Source organism: Synchiropus splendidus, chromosome 5 (assembly GCF_027744825.2).
Source record: "Synchiropus splendidus isolate RoL2022-P1 chromosome 5, RoL_Sspl_1.0, whole genome shotgun sequence".
NCBI lineage: Eukaryota > Metazoa > Chordata > Actinopteri > Syngnathiformes > Callionymidae > Synchiropus > Synchiropus splendidus.
Genome location: NC_071338.1, coordinates 29,051,127 through 29,071,061, shown reverse-complemented (window position 1 = coordinate 29,071,061; position 19,935 = coordinate 29,051,127). Strand labels below are relative to the sequence as shown.

The 19,935-nt window shown below is 41.2% G+C and overlaps 1 protein-coding gene across 1 annotated transcript in view; it reads left to right on the top strand.

The window, feature by feature from the left end:
- spon1a (spondin 1a) overlaps positions 1 to 19,935 on the top strand; it is a 101,887-nt gene that overhangs the window by 62,066 nt on the left and 19,886 nt on the right. The gene's annotated exons all lie outside the window — the stretch shown is intronic.

The following is a 19,935-nucleotide window of genomic DNA, read 5'->3' as shown; positions in this document are numbered from 1 at the left end:
TCTTGCTGCGAATGAAAACGTAGGGTCATTTCTGTATTTAAGAGCCCCATTCTTTCCAACACTACTCTCAACCCACCTGTACCCTCAGCAAAAACAGTGTAGAGTTATGCAGCGGTCTGCAATTTTTTTTACAATTTTTGATCTCAACTACTGCACTATTGCACTATTAAGGCTGGATTAAATCACAATAAAAGGCTCACACATTTTCTGTCTGTTCTAAATGAAACTGAAATGCAGATTGAATCGACACAAGAGTGGCCAATAATGTTTATGATGTTATACATTTAGCATGTTTTTTAACCTTTTCAGTGCCTCTGAAGTTATTCTAAAGAATGTCCTGCACAGTATCTGGCATCTTCCTTGAAGTTAAATTTAGATACAAAATGTGTGATCAGTTTGCCAGCAATCAAGTTTTTATCAAGTTAAAAATGTAGGAGCAGACGTTTTACTGTGAGTCTCTCTGAAGAAAATCGACTGGAACAGCCCTTGTTCCTGTTCATAGTACAGTTAGGTCAAAGTTATATCTTGATTTATTGATAAACTTTTGCAGCCTAAGACGACGTTTCCCCCAAATTCTTTGTTTATATGATATCATTTAGTTCTTTTTTTGTCTGAATAGTTTATTCAATGGAAAGTTAAATATTTCGAAGGAGGAAAACACTGGCACGTGCTACTAAAGAGTGCACCTGAATCAAACCATCTTTGTGGCTAACAATGGCTTGTTTTCTCGTTTCGCGATCATACCTTTGGCGTGCGACTGACACTGCTAAACACCAGTCGTGTGAGCATGTTCTCATTCCATTTGGAAATAAGGGGAGGGCTGGGGGAGACTATGAGGAGATACAAATTGAGCACACACTGGCAGGAACACAAATTGGATCCGAGGAGTGTTAACACTGCACAGCCGTTCCCACTTGCAGATGTAACTTGCCCGGTTATTCCAGCTTCTCCCTGTGCCACCACAATGGTTTTATTTACATCGTCCACGTCTGGCTTTGGAGGGTGTTTGTGTGCAACACTAAACATTTTCCATTTATAATTTCTATGATATTCATTTGCTGGAGCTCATTTATCCAAGGCTTCATACACTCCCCCCCACATTTTAATGAACTGTGGTGATGTTCAGAGGTTGTGGCTCTTCATGCCTGTATAGGTGTTTTTCTATTGCAACAGGACAATGTCTATTCAAGGCAAATGTCATCACAGCCCTCTCTGCACACCTCCGCATATTATTAATCCTCACATTGTCCTTCTACAGCGAATAATTGGCAGAGTATATCTTCCTTCAGACCCTTATCCTGCCTTAAAATTAGCAGAGCCGGCAGAGCAGATGGTCATGCAGAGCTTATTGTTAGCTAATATTGAAGACTTGGAGTCACAGCAGATAATGAGAGCACAGTGTGAACAATGGGGTCCTGGTGTCACTGCTGCTTTCTGTCTGCAATTATAGCCCCGTCGTTTTTCATTATTTTTACCTCCCTGCTTGAATGTGCGCCTTCTCAGGTTCAGGGTACAAGTGAAAAGGCTCTGGTTTATTGGACAAAAGTACACCAAAGTCATAGTTGGTTCTCATTAATACGCTCTGATCTGTTAACGTGGCAGGCACAAAAGAGGAAGAGAGTGGTGTTATGCGTCCATTTCTCCCGCTCTGTTTGCTTTGTTTCCAGTGAGCAGTTGAATGATGGTGATCTATGATTATGGAGCTGTTCAGAAAGACTTCCATAATAGATGTAACAGGAAGGAAATACGGGATGTACAAGATGAAAGTAGATGCTCAATACTTTCTGATCTCCAGCTCTTAATCTTTTTGGCTTGACTCACACACAAAAAAAAGTTTTTTTTGTTGTTTTTTTTTTTTGCGTCCAATCCAAGTGTCGATTTTGTGTGTTATTTATGTGAAGTCTGTGGGGAATAATTCAATTCTATAAAGGCCTGCATTAGGTACTGTGGCAGATATAAGGAGCCGTCCGGCCACAGGACAGAAAGTCTTACTAAAAAAGTCTTAGAGTAAACCTTACTTTCATTGTATAAAACATGGAGAAAATAGCTAAGTCTAATCATTTCCAACCTCAACATCTTCGTACCAATGTACTGGCTCTCTCTCCACAGTACATGTCCAAACCATCTCCATCTAGCCTCTCTGACTTGGTCTCCTAAACACCTGAGCACATGTGCTGTCCCTCTGATCCTATCATCATCCAGCTCACTCCCAGAGAGAAGCTCAGCATCTTCATCTCTGCTACCTCCATTTTTTTTAGATTTAACAGAGCTGTGATTTGGGCATTATTATCATAAACAAGTCTGGTTAAAATAAAATAAACTAAAATAGAATTCTTAATATTTGGTGCCATCGTCAAAACTTGACCATCACCCTTGAGTCACGGCAGGTGGTGTCAGATGCAGTTCAGTTTGAAAATGTTTGAGTGGATGTTTATTAAGCTGACTACAAAAGTAGCCTGTTCCCTCGCCTCTGTTTGAGGCACAGTATTTAGTAGGGGTGAGTCAATATTGCCATATGCTCTACACTCTTAATAAAAAAAGTTTAGTTTTTACATAACTTTTTTTTTAAATTTATTTAATTTTAAGTTGTAAGTTTACTGCAAACTGGGCTAAAACATGAATTAGTAGTAATCCAAAAATATTGAATTAATAAAATAATAACTGTTGATTTCATCCACTCTAATTTTTTTTCTTGTCTTTTATTAAAGTTCTGCCTTAAGTTTGATTCAAATGATTCTCTTTTGTTTTGAATATAAAAGCGCACCGGAGTAGCTGCACACAGTTTCCCGATACATTCAGTTTGCGTGCTGGTAATGAAGAAGAATTCATGTCCTTGACATGTGGAGGTTTTCTGGATATTCTCTCTCTTTTGAGGCTTGCCGGTCCTCTGAAGAAACGCTGACACAAATGGAAAGCTGATTGGCTTTTGTGTCAGGTAGGGATCGTCAGCAGGAGCAGCAAGCGATGAATGCAAAATTGATATTCATAGCCAGACTTCAATCCAGCCAAGGGGCACACTGATCACAGTGTTCATACTGCGTTGCACTCGCAGAGTTGAGAGAGACAAACATGTATACATGCGCACACATGCACCCTCTATTCTATTCATGTCAAATCAGAGTGTGATGGCTTTATTTGGAATTCCAGCGTGTCAGCTACAGCGAGCCGGGTGAGGCTGTTATGTACCATCTGTCTTGCTGCGGCGGCTCTTCTGCTGTGCGCGGAGAAATGTTTCACATGTGTATTCCCTCTAGGAATGAGCTTGTCCGCGATCAACACTAGGGATTCTGCACTTTAAATCATGTATACAACAGCAGTTTGGAGCCTTTAGACTCAGTTCATATGGTACCGGACTGGTTTTTAATCAAAGCAGCCAGCTGTTGTTGGATCATAGACATTTCAAGCCTTTTGTAATGAAGATATGATGACATGTGAGAGCACTCATCCCACACAGTCTCTCCACCTCTGCAACTTTCACGAGCAATTATGACTCTGCCACTCAGCATTTGAAACGAGAGGTTATGAATGTTATCGCCCTTTAGAGAAGCTGAGCGTGAAAATAATCGTAAAAAAACGTCGCGACGGAGGTATGTTGGAAACATTTTGCTAGTGTGTGAAGCACTGAAGCTTTTATTGTCGGATGTAGCGACTCACTGGCGTTTAGCCGTTGCTGTCGCTCATGCTAAGAAGTTTGAAGTGAATGCCCCGCTGTCTGCATATAGACAGATTGAGAGTATAAAATGTAATGGATGCGACTGAGGGGGTGATTAACAATCAGCTGCACAGGGATGTGAGTTGTCGTAAGACTCTTTCAAGGTCAAAAACGTTGGTTCCAGCATTGTAACACGCTCAACTTGATGTAAAACTAAACTCATTGAGTTCTAGATGTAACCTGCTCAGCCCATCTACTTTCCTCCGACCCCAAAACTCTGCAGCTTAGAACCGCTTTGTTACACTGGGTTTCCATATGAGGCACTTGTTCTGCTCTGTAGTGTCCTCGGGTTCAGAGTGATTTATTGTCTTTGCTTGCTCCTGAAGCGTGCTACTAGTTTCCTAATCACCTTTTAGCTCCTTTGGTTGGATGGCGTTTCCGTGTCAGTGAACTTCTCCCTGTCGCTCCCCTGTTTCCCTTTCTTCTGTCTATATCAGTCAAATCTGCGCTCGTCCTTTGGTGGGGGCAGCGGGTTCACCCGGAGGTTACGGTTGATCTGAGAGCCTCTGTGTTGGGGAGCAATACACTAGAAGTCCTGGGAATTTTGACGGCCCTGGATAAGGGTCGAAAGACCCATCGTCCAAACTGACTACTCTGATGGCAACAGTTAGCATTTTGTCTTCTTGAGGGGTATTTCTGCAGTTTAATATTACAATATTACAATTCAAATATAGAATGAGATACAAAATGCTTATCTTCTTTCCAGCACAGCTGCATGAAAATCACAAAAATGGATAAAGGCCAAATACACCACTTCAATGTGAGTGCAAACAAAAAATAAAAACACTTATGTTTACACCATGTTTAGCTAAAAAATACAATGAAAAGAAATCCAAACTGCACCTCTTACTTTTTAGCTAAAACTAATGTAAGTGAATGTAAAGTGTAAACAGTGAGCCAAAGCCAAAGCCAGACAAAAACAGTATGTACAAGTTGTAGTGTGCAGATTAGAAGAATACAAAAATATGCACTAAAACATACGTCAACAACAACACCACTGAATAAAAGCGCGATTAGAATGTGATTTATTTAGATTCATTCATTACAAAAGCCATAATTATTTTTGATTAAAACATTTAATTGAGTCCTACCACTAAAAAAAATCATGAATCATGAACCATGAATCTATTTTTATGACATAACATGCTGCACGCATTTTAGGGACTTGCCTTTACATTTAAACATTCTGTGACAACCATTCATGTCTACATTTTATTTTATTTTATTTTCATTTTTAGGCTTGGTGTTATTGTTGCTGCATTTTCTGAATCATAAAAATAATCCCAAAATGTAACAGAAAAGCCTTCGTAAGACAGATTTATTCTTCAGCTCAGTGCAGTGCGGAATGTGAGCACATGCTCTGGAGTCACTTTTTTCTCTTCGGTCTATGTTTGTTGTTTTTCTTCTGTCTCTGTTTGTCCATTTTTTTTGGATCCGCTGTGTAGCATGCCGTTTCAGTTGCTGCGAGAGGTCAAGTTTGCCACTGTGGGATAGCAATTAGTTACAAAGGGGCCTCCCAGAGAGCAGAGTCGTGACCTCAGCTTTGTGCCTCAGCCGGCCAGTCCAGTGTGGACCGTGCCAAACCCACAGAGGGTGAAAGAGCAAGCCAACATTCCCAGTATTACTCCTGGCAACACCGTGGGAGGGAGCCGCCACCAACCGCCCCGTGACCCCCTCCCTCGTTGTTTCACCCCTGTCCCGTTCAGTGTTGCTAATATATGAATTTGCAACAAGGCGCTTTTTCCTTGTTATTCTAGGAACCGGCACATGTTTCGGAAAAAGCCGTCTTTGAGTCCTAGAACTGTTATTAAGGCTGTTGGAATCAGGCAGCGGAGCCAGGGGCAAACCCAATTTGAAATTCAATAGAGTAGTCCCTGCCAGCATGCGCTGTGAGTACGGGCATATTTGTGTCTTAGCATTTGTTCGAGGCATTCAGCACACTCAAAACGTGGATGTGTTTTTGCCCGTCGCCCCCTGGGGGAAGTGCAGTTGGCTACCTATGCAGGTGTTTATGTTTCGAAGCAGTTTCCAGGCAGGTATTTTGTCTGTCCTCGTGATTGTATGTGCTCTGCACTCTTAATGTTGACTTTCTGGTTTGGGCATCTGGCAAACTCAGTACTCAGGGCTGTATACACATTCACACGGATAAAAGATGGATTATTCTGGAATTCGACATCTTGGCCAGGGGCTACTTTGAAAAAGTCATTGCAGTGTCCAGAGAGAGGGAGAGAGAGAGAGAGAGAGAGAGAGAGCTGTGAGAAGGAATAAGAAAGTAGCGAGGCAAGTACAACATAGTTCCAGCTCCTCGCTCTAGTGTTGTGCATGAACGCAGTATTCTATTTTCTATTGTTATTAATGTCATTCAAAGCTGAATTTACATGGTCCTTTTCATCCTTTTCAAATGGAAAACCTTTAATTGTGCGCGTTGAATGATGGGGTGGTTGCTGTTGCCTTCATTACAGAATGTCTAGCTTCCATTTGAAACTGACTTATCTGAAGGGGGTGCACTTGAAGCTGCAGTGGGGATGTGAGCGATCTGCCCATCCTTGAAAACCTTGTCACCTACTAAGCCTCAGGATGATCCCACATTATTGTTTGTTGATTCCTGGACTACTGCAGGGCCATTTCATCCTCACCTGTCCTGCATCCTGAAGATGACCCGAGAGATGTCTGCTGTGTAGTGGAGAGCATCGCCATATTGAGTTGTATCTTAGACTCTGGTGCGCTGCTCGTAGAATTTCAGGTGAGGAAGACGCCACCTCTTATTTGGGGAAACCTTATAGCATGATACAGATACCACAGATACCACGACCAACCAGTACCAGTCCTGTAAGTGTCACTGTAACACTCCTTAATATGAAGAACACATAATTGTGCTCAGTTGAACATGACGTTGTGTTTGCAGCGTCATCGACTGTGTTTTGTCCGCTTTATTTTGGGGTTCAAATGTGTCAAAGTGGTGTCCAGTGGATGCCAAGGGAAGGTGGTGCCACAAATCTCTGCTGGAAACAAAGGAACCAAGCGATGTTCAACAGCTCTTGCCGGGAAGGTTTGTTATTTTGGATCATTTGTTGTCTGTCAGCAAAAAAACGTGGACTATCCGGTTGTGTTGGTAATGGAACAAAGAACAGATGATGGAACTTTGGTGGCGTTCTGGACCCATCTCTAGTGGTCTTTGTAGTTTGGGTGAAACAACAAAGATTATTTGCTTGGCGGAGGTCTGTGGCTTTAATTCAGTGCCTAAATAAAGCCACACATTTGCACTGAATAGCATCTAAAATGTGTTTGTTTTTTGATGTCTTATTAATAATGCGTGTTCTCTGGAAAGACCACCCAGAGCCACGTTGGCCCACAACATCATTGATGTTCTCCGTGATACCCCTCAGCCCTCCGTCGTCGCCTGGAAACATGTCTCATCTGATTTTGTGATGATTTAAGAGCGGCACAGTCAGGGTCATTGTCATGCAAATGTATGCCCAACATTGGAATTTTTAATTGTGTTTATCATATAGATGTTGGTAGGCTGGATTTATTCATTACCTCTGGCAAGGAGGTTATGTTTTCACCCACGTCTGTTGCTTTGATTATTTGTCCGTCTGTCAGGAAGATTGCACAATAACTGCCAGGCTGAGTTACAGAAATGTGAAGTGCTGGGTGAGGCATGCGCACGGGGAACGTTTTAGTAGAGCACACATCACAATAAAATATGGACGATCATTTAAGCGATTTATTTGCTTGCGTGTATTATTCACATGCAGCATGCACATGAGAAATGAGAAATAGGTCACGTGAAATAATATTCATTTCCAGAATGTTTGCTGAGGAATTGCTAATGGCTGAGCTCACTAGGGCTGGGTGCGATGAAAAGAAAAAAATAGAATAAATAAATAAATAAATAATAATAATAAAAACTTGAATATAGCCACCATCGTGATTTATGGTGCTATTGTCAAACTGATGCAAAATAAACAATATTTTGTTGTTTAAATGTATGTATGGGTCCATCATTTGATTCAGAAATATACCAAATATATATATATATATATATATATATATATATATATATATATAAACAGTGCAGTGCATTGTTACATTGAGCTCTACAATATCTATGTTTGCCTTCTGACAACAGTTATAAATGACCTCAAGTCATCATGCATATTTGACGCACAAGCTAATGTCTGCCGGAAGCATGTTTTTGTTTTGCAATCTTGAGAGGTAACATTGAGTTTATGTCTCTTGGGTTGTAAATAAATGAACACAATATATTAGGTTTTTGAAATATTCATACCCTATTTCCTCATAATTGTCACCATTCCAACAATGTTTGGGCTTGTAAATGTATGCCAGAGTTACGGGCGCCACAGAAACCACAGGAACTACTGACCTTCCTACTGAGCAAAGGCAAAAGCCGTGGAACTTAATAAGTCTGGAAGTTAGAAAATGAGTCAGCCAGGATGAACTGGGTCATCAAAGGCACTTACCACAATTCTCCTCTAATAATATCTCCTCGCCTCAAGCCCTGATCCGCTGCAGTTCAGGTTGTGAGTCGTGATGTGCGTGTTCCAGCACCGCTGTAGACTTCCAGACTCTTGGCTTTTAAAATTTCCTCGGAGGATGACTGGAGTCAGCAAATCAATTCTCAAGTCTGCAAGAAGTAGTCAGCGCTTACAAACTCATCCGCTGCAGGAAAAAAAAAAGATTTGCCGTCAGTGTGTTTCCTCCTTTACCTGCGAGGTGCCACCTTGTCGTGTTTTGAGAAACATTGTTGTGACAGAAGTGACTTCACCCTCTTTTATAGCCTGAAATACGGTTCTGCGGGGCAGGATGAAGGAGCGTCTGTGGAGGTTTAATTAACAGCAGAAGGTTTGGAGCTTACATTCCAGTAACAGACAGCTTGTATGCCACTGGGATGTGAGGGTCTATTAATAGAATTGCAGGGATGTTTCTATCTCACACAGATCCAGCAGATCAACAGCATTTCCCATTTCAACCGGAGGGAAGTGAAAATGACCGTTCGAAGTTGTGACTCTTGCTGTGGAAGTTACGGTAAACATTTGGTCTCAGCTTCTCTCTTTTTGTCTGAGGCCATGGTTATTTGTGAGTTCAAATATCTTGTTTCCAATACTGATCTTGTCAACGAAAACTCTCCCTCACATATCATTATGAATGTTGTGTAGTCACCAAACAAACGATATCAGGTCCCGGGGTGCTTCCTTTCCATTACTCAGCAAACATTTGTTGCTCCATTTCTGGTTGCAAAATTGACCACGAGGCATTTACATGCAACGCAGCTCCTCACTGGTGTAAAACTGAAATGTTTGGCTTGATAAGACGCTTTTGCGTGATACAATTTGTGAATCATTTTGATTCCTTTTTTGCGATTGTGTTACTTCTAACTTGGATCTGTGCAGGATTACAGTGGGTTGCAACCTTGCTTTTGTCACCTGGCAACAAAATATGAGCAACGATACTTGAAGTGTACGCGACCAAGAATGAGTAACACTTAAAAACCTCTCATTTATTGAACAGAAATAGCAAACAATTCACAGGTGAATGGGGCAATCAGCCCTGAAACAGTGAGACGAGTGAGTCTCAATTGTGTGGTCACCCCGGCTACAAGGACCAAGGTCCTGATTTATTACCTTGCGATAAACAACTTTATCTTCAGTCCGTTGTTTATATCTTAAATGTCGCCTCACCACTGACATAGATGAACTTTATTTTAATATCCTGAAAAGACATTCTGGTTGTTGAGGCTCTGTTCTCTGCCTTTACAGATCGGCTGACTTTGCATTCAACGTTCATTGCGGTGACTGACTCACTTGATGGTTCATTGCGTCGATGGATTTTCATTTCCTCATGATTTTAATGTGCTCGGAAATAACTGACATATTTGCATCCTGACACTAATGATGTCTTAAGCATCATAATTACATGAATATTTGCTGTTGTAAATGTCCCGACGGGGCTCTGAAAAGGCGACGGCTGCAGCTGTAAATGTCTAATGAATTCTTCCTGCTGAAGTAATGACTGAGGAGGTGGAGGCTCCGTCACTGAAACAAGTCCGACGTGGAGCGAGAGGAGCCCATTAATGTGCTCAAACTAACAGGATGGCTCCGATGATCCATTCAGGGTCAATCCAATATATTTGTGCTCATTTTCTGCTGTAATTGGCCTCAAGGTTATGTGTTGTTAACAACAAACTAATATCATTATTCAAGTAAGGAGCCATTTAAGGGGTTGGTGATATTTAAACGCGTCCCTGAAACAGCTTATCTGAAAGGGCTCTTAACAACTCAACAATGGCCTCACATTACCGTGGCAACCACTTAAAATTGCTCACATTTGTTTTTTTTTGTGTATTTTCTCATACAATTTCTCATAATACATAGCATTTTATTTTTATTTCTTAGCTGTGACTACAATATAATATTTTTTTTAACATTACATCCCTCTCAAAATGACACCCCCCAATGAACCATAGTCCAGTTTTTCATGTGATCTCATAGAAATATTCATTTCCCACACCTGTCAAAGGCTTTTAGGCGAGATAGTGGGAAGCAATGGTCTGCATGTTTGGTACTCCTCAGAGTATAACCTTCAGGTCTTAATGTGATTTGTGCTTTGGGTAAAGGCTTATTGATCAGAAGGAGAAATCACTGAGGTGTTGCCGGAGCCTGGTGTGGGAGCCTCTCAAGGCCACTCCCTCTCTGTGTGTCTCACAAATGGTGAGAGATTTGGCCTCCATCTGGGAGTGTAGTGTGTATGTGTTGGCATTACTATGATACAATGGATTGCATTTGCTAACTTTGCGGGTGTGGGTTACCCCGTACTGACCAGACGTATGTCTTCTGCTCTATTGTTTTTTTCCATGTGAAGGGGCTGAGGATGATACGATAGTTGGTGCTGCAGGAATTAACATTCGTTCCTTTGTCTTTTGTGATTCACTTCTGAATTTACCTTTGATGTCTTGTACATGGCCGTACCATCATTGTGCTATTGTTCCGTCCCCCTTCCCTGCAAACAAGTGTGTTAATGTTTACTGTAAGTCTTCATTGTCGGCTTTCTGTCAACTGTAACTCTGTAATCTGTAACTCTCTCGGCCTACTGTAAATTGGGGTGAGTGTTGACCCCGCTTGAGCTCCCATAGAGGAAGAATAGACTATTACTCTGACACTGCAATAGGATGTTAAGTCTGGCGCGGTGAAGTTGTAGCTACTCAACTTTTCACTGGGAGTGACGAAGACCCTGTCCACACAGAGATGACATTGATCGCATCCACACTGGCTCTGTGTCAGACTGGGCTTCCATCCACATGAATCCGGTGTTTTCACTCACTTATCCAATGCATTTTGAAACCGGGTTCCAGAGTGAATAATACGATGCAGACACGCTTCTCCTTGTGGACAGTGGATCCGCAACGATGAAGTCACCGCTCCATCTGCTCCGGCTATCTCCCCAAAGACCGCCACTTCACAACCATTCCAGCTAACAAAAGAATAGTATACACTCCACAACGACTGTTAAAGCTACTGCCAGTATTACCCAGAAATCTTCAACTATTCGTAGTCATTGTTATGAGTGACAGATGATGGAGACGTGGCACAGACGTGCCGCGGACAAGTGAACAGCACATGCTCAACAAGGAAGGTCTCATTTGTTGCTAGAGCGTTACAGCGCCCCTACAGTCGGGCATATGCACAGCACTACATTGTTTCAAATTGTTTCCAGTGAATCTATGCGAATGGCAAAAATGTGTTTTTACAGAAACCAGCACAGTTGTTTGGACACGAAAATGGTTGAGAATAGATCGGCCTTTAATAGGGACGTTCATAATAATTGTATCTCATTCTGGAATTACACTTTTGAGAAAGGGAAAGAAAGAAAAAGAACGAAAAGTCATTGTTCGCTCCAACTGTTGGCAGGTGGTGCTAGCTATCTATCATTCTAAATATTAGCATAGCAGGATTGCATGTGTGTTTTGGGGTACGGATCATTTGCAGAAAAATAAAAACGTGCAGAATTTTTGTCTCACTTACCTAAGATGTTAAAATATTATTTTAACACATTTTAATTGTTCAATTTGGTCGCCAGAGGAAGGGTTTGCCAGAACATTTTTTTTAAAAAAAGAAGAAAAAAAATCTGCAGTTCATCTAGAGTCAGCCAGTGTTTGCACCTCAAGTGTAGTCACACATTATTTACTCACTTCACTCTTTTTTTTTTTACTCACAGGATCATAACAACGAGGTGTTTCCTTGTAGCAGTGTCACTGTTTTGATACAAGCCTCTCATCATTCTCCCCTTTGAAGACAAGCAATCTGTTACTGTAATAGGGAGGTGGTTCAGTCGCTGATGCCATAGCAAATGTGAGTCTGTCAGACTTCCTCTTCTTCATTTCCTCTGGCTGATACAGTGACATGCATGTGTGCTTGCTGCTTGTGTATGACTGTCGTCACGCAAGTGGACAGCCTAAACTCCGAGATGTGACTCGTTCATTGGAAGGTGCTGTATGACACTCGATTCATTCTTGTCACTTGTGATGTGGAGAAGTTTTGAGACAGTCATGGAGGCCAGGTGGTTTGGGCGATGTTGGAAGTGGAGATACCAGGTGTCGCAGGCATTTTCCTGGGGAAAAATAAATAAACAAATAGTTTTATTTCACCAAAATAGAGTTTAACTGATATGCCAGTTTCAAACCTCAGTATTTGTATTTCAATAAATAAGGTGTATTGTTATTCTTTGCTTTGGTGCTTTGGGTCACATCTTGTATTTTAGGTTCCCAAAGGCAGAGCAGTTGAGCGTCACTGCTCTAAGCCATACTCCGATGCCAATTTCCGTCTTTGCCTACTGTAGCTACAAACATGGATTTTGGCTGCTAAGGACCATCACAGTATCACAGCTCATGCCCAAGCCACCTGCAGCCGTGTATTTTACTGTATTCCATCTCCTCTCTTGACAACTACGAGCAGATGCCTACGTTGAAGGATGTGTATTTCTGCAGGATCTGTTTCCTGATTAGACACTTTTAATCCTTGATTCGAGCGATGAGCATTGATATTCAAGTCCTGCAGCCATTTTGAATGTTCATTAGGATTCCACGACTGATAAATAGTTGAATTGAGAATTTGCATGATCCCTGATGGTAATACACAAGTGTGGCACCCCCTAATCCTCTTGCTTTATCATATCCACGCAGCCTGCCCCACTGGCTTTTGGGAGCTCGTGTTTTAGTCATTTATTTGTCTGCTCATGTAGGGTTGCACTCATTATTTTGGAAGTTCATATGTTCATGATAATGCATTATAATGTGTGACATGTCATTTCTTTCACTAATAGTTTCCTTCAAGTGCTTCATGTAATGTTCCCTAGAACACACAAACTCCCTGAGCTGTGCCTTGGATCGCTGTGGGCGGGTGGTTGATGTTGGCTGTGGTGACTACTGTAATAGCTTAGAACAGCGATGGGAGTTTAGCAATTTGCATAATATACATTGAGGAATGGGAGATTATGAAAAATGAAAAATATATTTGAAATGAAAAAAGAATATATAAAGAAAAAAATATATATATGAAATGAAAAAAGAAGATATATATATATTCTTTTTCATTTCTTATATATCTTCTTTTTTATTTCATATATATATATATATATTTTTCTTTATATATTCTTTTTTCATTTCAAATATATTTTTCATTTTTCATAATATCCCATTCCTCAATGTATGTTATGCAAATTGCTAAACTCTCTCTCTCTCTCTCTTTCTATATCTATATCTATATATATATATATATATATATATATATATATATATATATATATATATATATATATATATATCTATCTATATATATAGATATATATATATATATATTAGGAAAATTAGTTGCACCCCGCATGGAGACTGACTCATGAAACAAACTTGGCAATGTTCTGAACTTGAATCATGGACTCCTTAAATCTTTTATTGACATTAGAGTTTTCACCCGCGTGAACTTTATTAAACATTATCTAAAAATAACTGAATGACGAACCACACCTTTGAAGCTTGTGCGTTGGAGTGTAATGACAGTAGTATTATCATGCAAATGCTGCTTTTTCCACCAATGTTTCATGATATATTTTGTGTGAAGATTTTGCATTTTGTTTTATATAAATCTTGTATCTTAATTCATAGAATATTAAGATGCAGGTTGGCTGGTTGTATGAGAAGTAATGATATTCATGTCTGGGGTACTGGCCATGTATTTAACTCAGGATCAATACTACCAGAAATTTTGAAGCTTTTTTTTTTATTTTTTTTTACATTGATCTGCTGGACATGAGTAGAATTCCGTCAAGTCTTAAACAGTTTCCTGCATTTCCAGGAGCCTCAGCGAGGCGCCTGGTACAAGCAGCTGTAATTAATCAAATATATTTTCCCTACAATGTGGTGTAATCTCATTCCCACGAAAAGCCGCCTCTGCCTTTGCACTCTGCTATTCAAGTGATACATTTGGCATAAGAGAAGCGAATGGTTTTACTGCTGGAGGAACAGATTGGCTCAGGCATGTGGGAACAGGTCTGCAAATTGAAGGGTGTCGTGGGAATTCACCTGGCACAAAGTCATATTTCAGGAAACACATCTGTAACTGCTGTACACACCTTCAAATACTGAGCGCAGGTGTGCCAAGAAATTATTCTGCTTTGTTGATCTGCAAAAACATAAAGGAGGGCTGCATCGATCCACCCATATAACATGAAAGAACAGGAAGGAGCTGACATCGGGCAGCAAAGTTTGTTTTGATAGATCGCAACACGTATCTTCAGAAAGGTTGCCACAATTTCACAGTAATAACAGGTCAAACTGAGAATTGTAGTATAATTCTCACTACATTAATTCCACAGAAGTCTTCACACTTCGCTGAGTGAACAAATGTGTTTCTGATGTGCTTCTGCTTGGGGGCCTGCATCCTGACCAGTCGCAGAAGAAGGGACCAGAGGCTCGACTCTCATTGAGCTCCACAGAAATATGTTATGGCCTCTTTATTGAAGAACATTAATATGCAAATTTGGAAGTAAAACAAATCCACCATCATGAAAAATTGTGTGCAGCCATCAAGATAATATCGCAAACACGAATCAAACATGCCGTAATAAAACCCCAACAAAAGAATTGAATTATCATGACACATTTATGTGTTTGAGTCACAGAGATGCACGATTGTTATTATTGTGCCGCTTAAAAAGTTTCAAGACGATTTAAGACAGCAGACTTTATCATCTATCAAGCCGACTGGTGTAAATCTGAGAGCTCAGAGACCACGGCCTCCCTCCCACACGTTCATATTAGACCATTACAAATGTCAGTGGAGCAGGCAGCTAATATTCAGCCACATTAACACCATGACTCAGTTCACAGCCATTTCCTGTTTGTGATTATGCCAGTTTAAATGCCATTTCTTGCCTAACAGGGAATTACAAAGGCTAAGTCTGGCGTCCCAAATGAGAGTTCTCTGCCTTTTTTCCGAGGACGAGATGGAAATGATTCTGGCAATATGAAGCTCATCCGTCATGTGAAAGTGTGTCATCTTCCGCCCTGCTAGCAGGCACTCTTCAACTGTAAATCAGACACGGTTTGTATGAAGTCTAAAGATATTTAGTCGGTGGTGTGACTGACCGGACCTTCAGAGTGGCTCCTTTTTATCCACAGATTAAACATTAACATGATATTATACTTACTTCACTTCATTTTTTTCCCCCCAACTCATGGAAAAACCTCAGTCAGCTGTAATAGTTCCTTGCTGCTGTATAAATGCCGTCAATTTAGACTTGGATGGAAAACAGCACGTGAATTCAGCGTTTTGTCAGAGACGTAATTGCACCGGAGGTTTTTTGTTGCATATATGAAAAGTGTATGTTTTGGCATTCATCCATTTAGAATTGACTTTCCTTAAAGAGTCTTTGGTTGACGGAGATGAAAAACATGAATACATTTCTGGACTTTCATATTAATGCTGGGTCCATTAAGCAAAGTGACAAGTGTAATTATTTTGCAAACCAAATTAAGCATCGAATTAAATGACGTTTAATGGAGCTACACAGGGAGAGAAACAATCCACAGTTACCAAAGTAAAAGTAAGTTCACTTGCAATTGTTTTGTTTCTTCTGCACAACTTATCGTTGCGTTGTGTTTATGGTGCATCTCACAATCAGTGTGACATTCTGCCACCTTTACACATTCTATTGGTTCTGCTTTAGCCGCCTGGATACCTCAAAGTGACTTGACACCATGAAGATAAGATGTTTGTTGTCCCACTGCAGGTTCAGTGGCAGGAAGGCCAGTGAATGGACTGAGTACAAAAAAAGAAAGATGTGAGAGGGTTGTCCAAAGAAATTGTGCTGGTTAACTGTTCCCTTTCAGCTGCCACAGCGACCCATGTACTGTAAACACATTCTTACTTTCAAGGCATCGAAGAGCGGAGATTTGCTCCTTCAGTTGTGCTTCAAATGTTCACGTTGGAAGCCTGTGCTGAATGTTGGCGCGTAGGAGTTTCAATGGCGCACACCTTATGCTGCTCTCTGCCTTTGTGGGCACGGTGACATTAAGGCGTAGAAAATCAAATTACTGCGTTCATCACTCCTAGACTAATCGCAGTCTAATGATGTCTAATAACCATGTTTACAATCGTGAAGTCATGTGAATAACCAGATGTGCATTATATGTATTTCTCGGTCCTGGCTAATGTCTGAGGTGAACGCATAACCAACCTGGTATCAGCTCTGGTTTGTAACTTGTGACGGCGATGTGTAGATTTCTCTTCAGCCCCACTGGTGCAGGGAGTTTTGTTCGTTCTCACAAGACGAAGATTTCTTGGTTTTAGGAGATGACATTACCACCAGGCTAGCAACCGTTACAGTTGCATAGTTGCTAAGTTGTCCAGACTCATCCCGGTTATCTACAGCGCGACTCTGCGCTTTAGATACTCAACATCTATTACAAAGACAACAGTCTCCTGAATATCTTCTGACTCGTGAGTTAAACCTGCCCATGTTTGGTCTGCATGGTCGCTGTGTACGGCGTACAATACAGTCTGAAAGGGCTCCTCGCTACCTGTCAGCTTTCCTTGCTCTTCAACAGACAGCAAAACTAGAAGGACTGACGGCGCCACCCCTCGTCACAGAGGTGCATTACGCAGTTATTCGACTTTGTCTCCGCTGCAAGTAAACCGGGCGTTCAATAGAAAAATAGACAACAAGAATAGACTTGTTGGCTTCATCAAGCTACTACCTTAGCCGGGCTACTCTGCATGTAACTGTACTCACCGATGGTGTCACCCAGAAGGCACGAGCCAGGCACATTTGGGTGGTATATTCACCAGGATTGTAGCAGATGCTTCTGTTGGAACCTGACCATGACTGGAATCTGCAGCTTCCTCTGTTGTCTCATCCTAAGAAAATGCCCTTTGTGTCTGTCTTGTGTCTGTGTCTCAGTGTTTTACTCAGTAGGATTTACAGCATTCTGCTTCAAATTTGTGAGGAATGCTGCTCTGGTGAAGGATTTGTCAACTCTGCTTCAACACTGACTATATTTTTCGTTGTGTTGATGCTGCTTTTCCCTCCTTTGTGCTCCCTCTCACTGTTTCCATTAAAGTATGGCTACTTTCAGATTTCAAGAAGTTCTTTAATCTGTTTCCCCCCATTAGAGCTGTTTAGAATTAATGGTGAAGGGTCTAATGACTCCGGTCCAGTTGCCTGTAAGTGATAAAAGCGAAAGGCTTCACTCAACCCTCTCGGTTTGTTCAGGAGTGTGCTTGTAGTTAATTGTGCCTTGGATGTTGAAGCTGATCCCAGAAGGCACCTAGGTGTGGAAAGCAGCCAGTCTTTTGCCACCTTTTTGGTCACAGAAGACAAATATCAGAGTGGAGGGTTGCTCATTTCCTGTGCTTACGGGCATTATCTCTGTGAGACTATTTTAAAGGCGACACCTTGAGCTCGCCTCCAGCTAATTTCATGGCTGATCTCCTCGGTGTGCGGAAGTACGACAGGTCAATTCCTTCACAGCAGCATGAACCCGGCCTCCCGGGATCCAGGTGACATCAGACTCCGGCGCTAATGTTATTTAATAGGTTGAGAGGAAAATGAAGCGTAGATCAAATTAATGCTCAGCAGTGTTGACCACGGCGAGATGACATTTTTCTTAACGGGCTAAGATAACGCCAGAAAATGTTATTGTTGAAGATCGTGTTTTATGGCTTGTCCACAGCGCGAAGATGCTTGGAGCATACTAATGTTTTCTTCTATTTAAAACCAGGTCCCAGAGAAATTCACTACCTTGTTGTTTGCTTTGATGTTAATGTGGTCTTATTTAGCTTACTCAGCAGATATGTGCTTGAACAGAGTTTGTTCTCCACATCTGCACAAGTGGAGATCATGGTGTATGGTGGGGGGTGAACTGGGACTGGGCGAAAATGTCATGGTCTTGTTGGCAACTTTTGCTGAGGATTGCCGAGTCTGTTCATAGCATTAGCCAACAAGCTAACTGGTTTTGACACGACATGACGTCAGTTCCTGCAACTTGATCTCATTGTGTTTGTGTATTTTTTATTACTGATACTTTTGACACTTTAAAGATACAATAAACAACATAAAATAGAAAAATCAAGATGAAACAAACTGAAAACGGAAAGGGATTTAGAATCAGTCATACAGAGAGATGGACAGAGATTAAGAGAGGTGAAGAGGAGAGTGCAGGCAGGATGGAAAAGGTGCAGACGACTGTTGATCTGTGACTGAAGACTGGCAGCTAGAGTGAAGGATAAACTTTAAAGAACATAAATGTGAGTTAAACGGCTCTCACTTCTGTCCTTTAAAGCTTCTTATGGCTCGGAGACAAGAAGTGTTAGATGCATCAGAGCTTAATATCCTGAGGTTTTCAGTGGGAGTGACGAGGAGGGACTGGATTAGAAAACAGTGTATCAGAGGCACAGCTCATTTAGATGTTTGGAGGCCTGAGTGAGACGGCTTGGACGGGCTGAGAGGAGTGGCCGGGAAGTACTGGGAAAAGGCAGAAGATGAAGACAACCGTTGAGAGTCCAGGATGTAAAGAAATGCAGAATGAAGCCTATAACTAATTCTTAAACTAGATACATATCACTTTGCCTTTTAATTATTTGCTGGTTTCCTTCAAGGTGAAAGTTGAAATTGTGCAAACAGATCAACTCTATCCCTTGTGTCAACAAAGCTCCTTCCGTCTGAATCTTTTGTTCTTCTTCCTGAAGGTTAGTTATTTACATTTTAATATCTCTGCTTCTCAGATAATAGCTGGAGTGGAAACACTTGAGCTGTTGTACAGTGTCAGGCAAGCCGACGACACGGGCCGCGTGAAATGACAAAACCACAAAAACACCTTCAAAAATGCTGAAACACTGGAATGGAACAGGCGGAAATGGCCACCAGTCAGAAGGGTTTGACATCCGACCGGGATCGTTTCCGACAAACCGGTCGTAAGTCGGAATGCCATTCAAAATAGCTGAAGGTTTATAGGGACTACTGTAGTGGTAGATGGCTGTGTGAGAGTGCGATGCTGGGATACTGTGCTGCCGTAACTGTCGTACGTGTTGCTGGGCTGCTACATACTCCGGTGCCAGACATTGAATAAAAAATAAAAAAAAGCCGTGGTTGTGAGTACAGGTGGACGTAAGTCAAGCAGGTCGTAAGTCGGATGTTACTTGTAGTTGCAAAGATGACTCTGAACAAAAACTGCATATTTGGATTCGGGTGAAGTTAGTCTCCATTCATGGTGGTCACAGCAAAGAGATGTTGCTGCTTCACTTCATTATTCTCACAACAGCATGCAGAAATAATAAATATGTGTCTCTTCAATCACCGGCTTAGTTAAAAATTCTGCTTCCAAACATTAATCTTTTCTCTTTCTCCTTGTTTTAACGCCACGTTGTAAATCATTGTAAAACGTCTGAACACATCTCTTTGGACCTTAATGGTTCCATATAATGAATCGATGCAAAGAAAGTAGAGCTTAAATGAAGAAAATGCTGTTTGAAACTTGTGGTATCGTTGCTTGGTAATGATGTGTGACCCGTTCTGCCATTAAGTCAATAAATCTCAGCAGTCGCGATCATTAAGCCAAATGACAAATGTAAGTTGTGTGAAGAAATTACGCTGCACGATACTTTTTAATTTCTGTCTGATAGGAGTTGCAAATGTTGTCTCTCTGATCACCA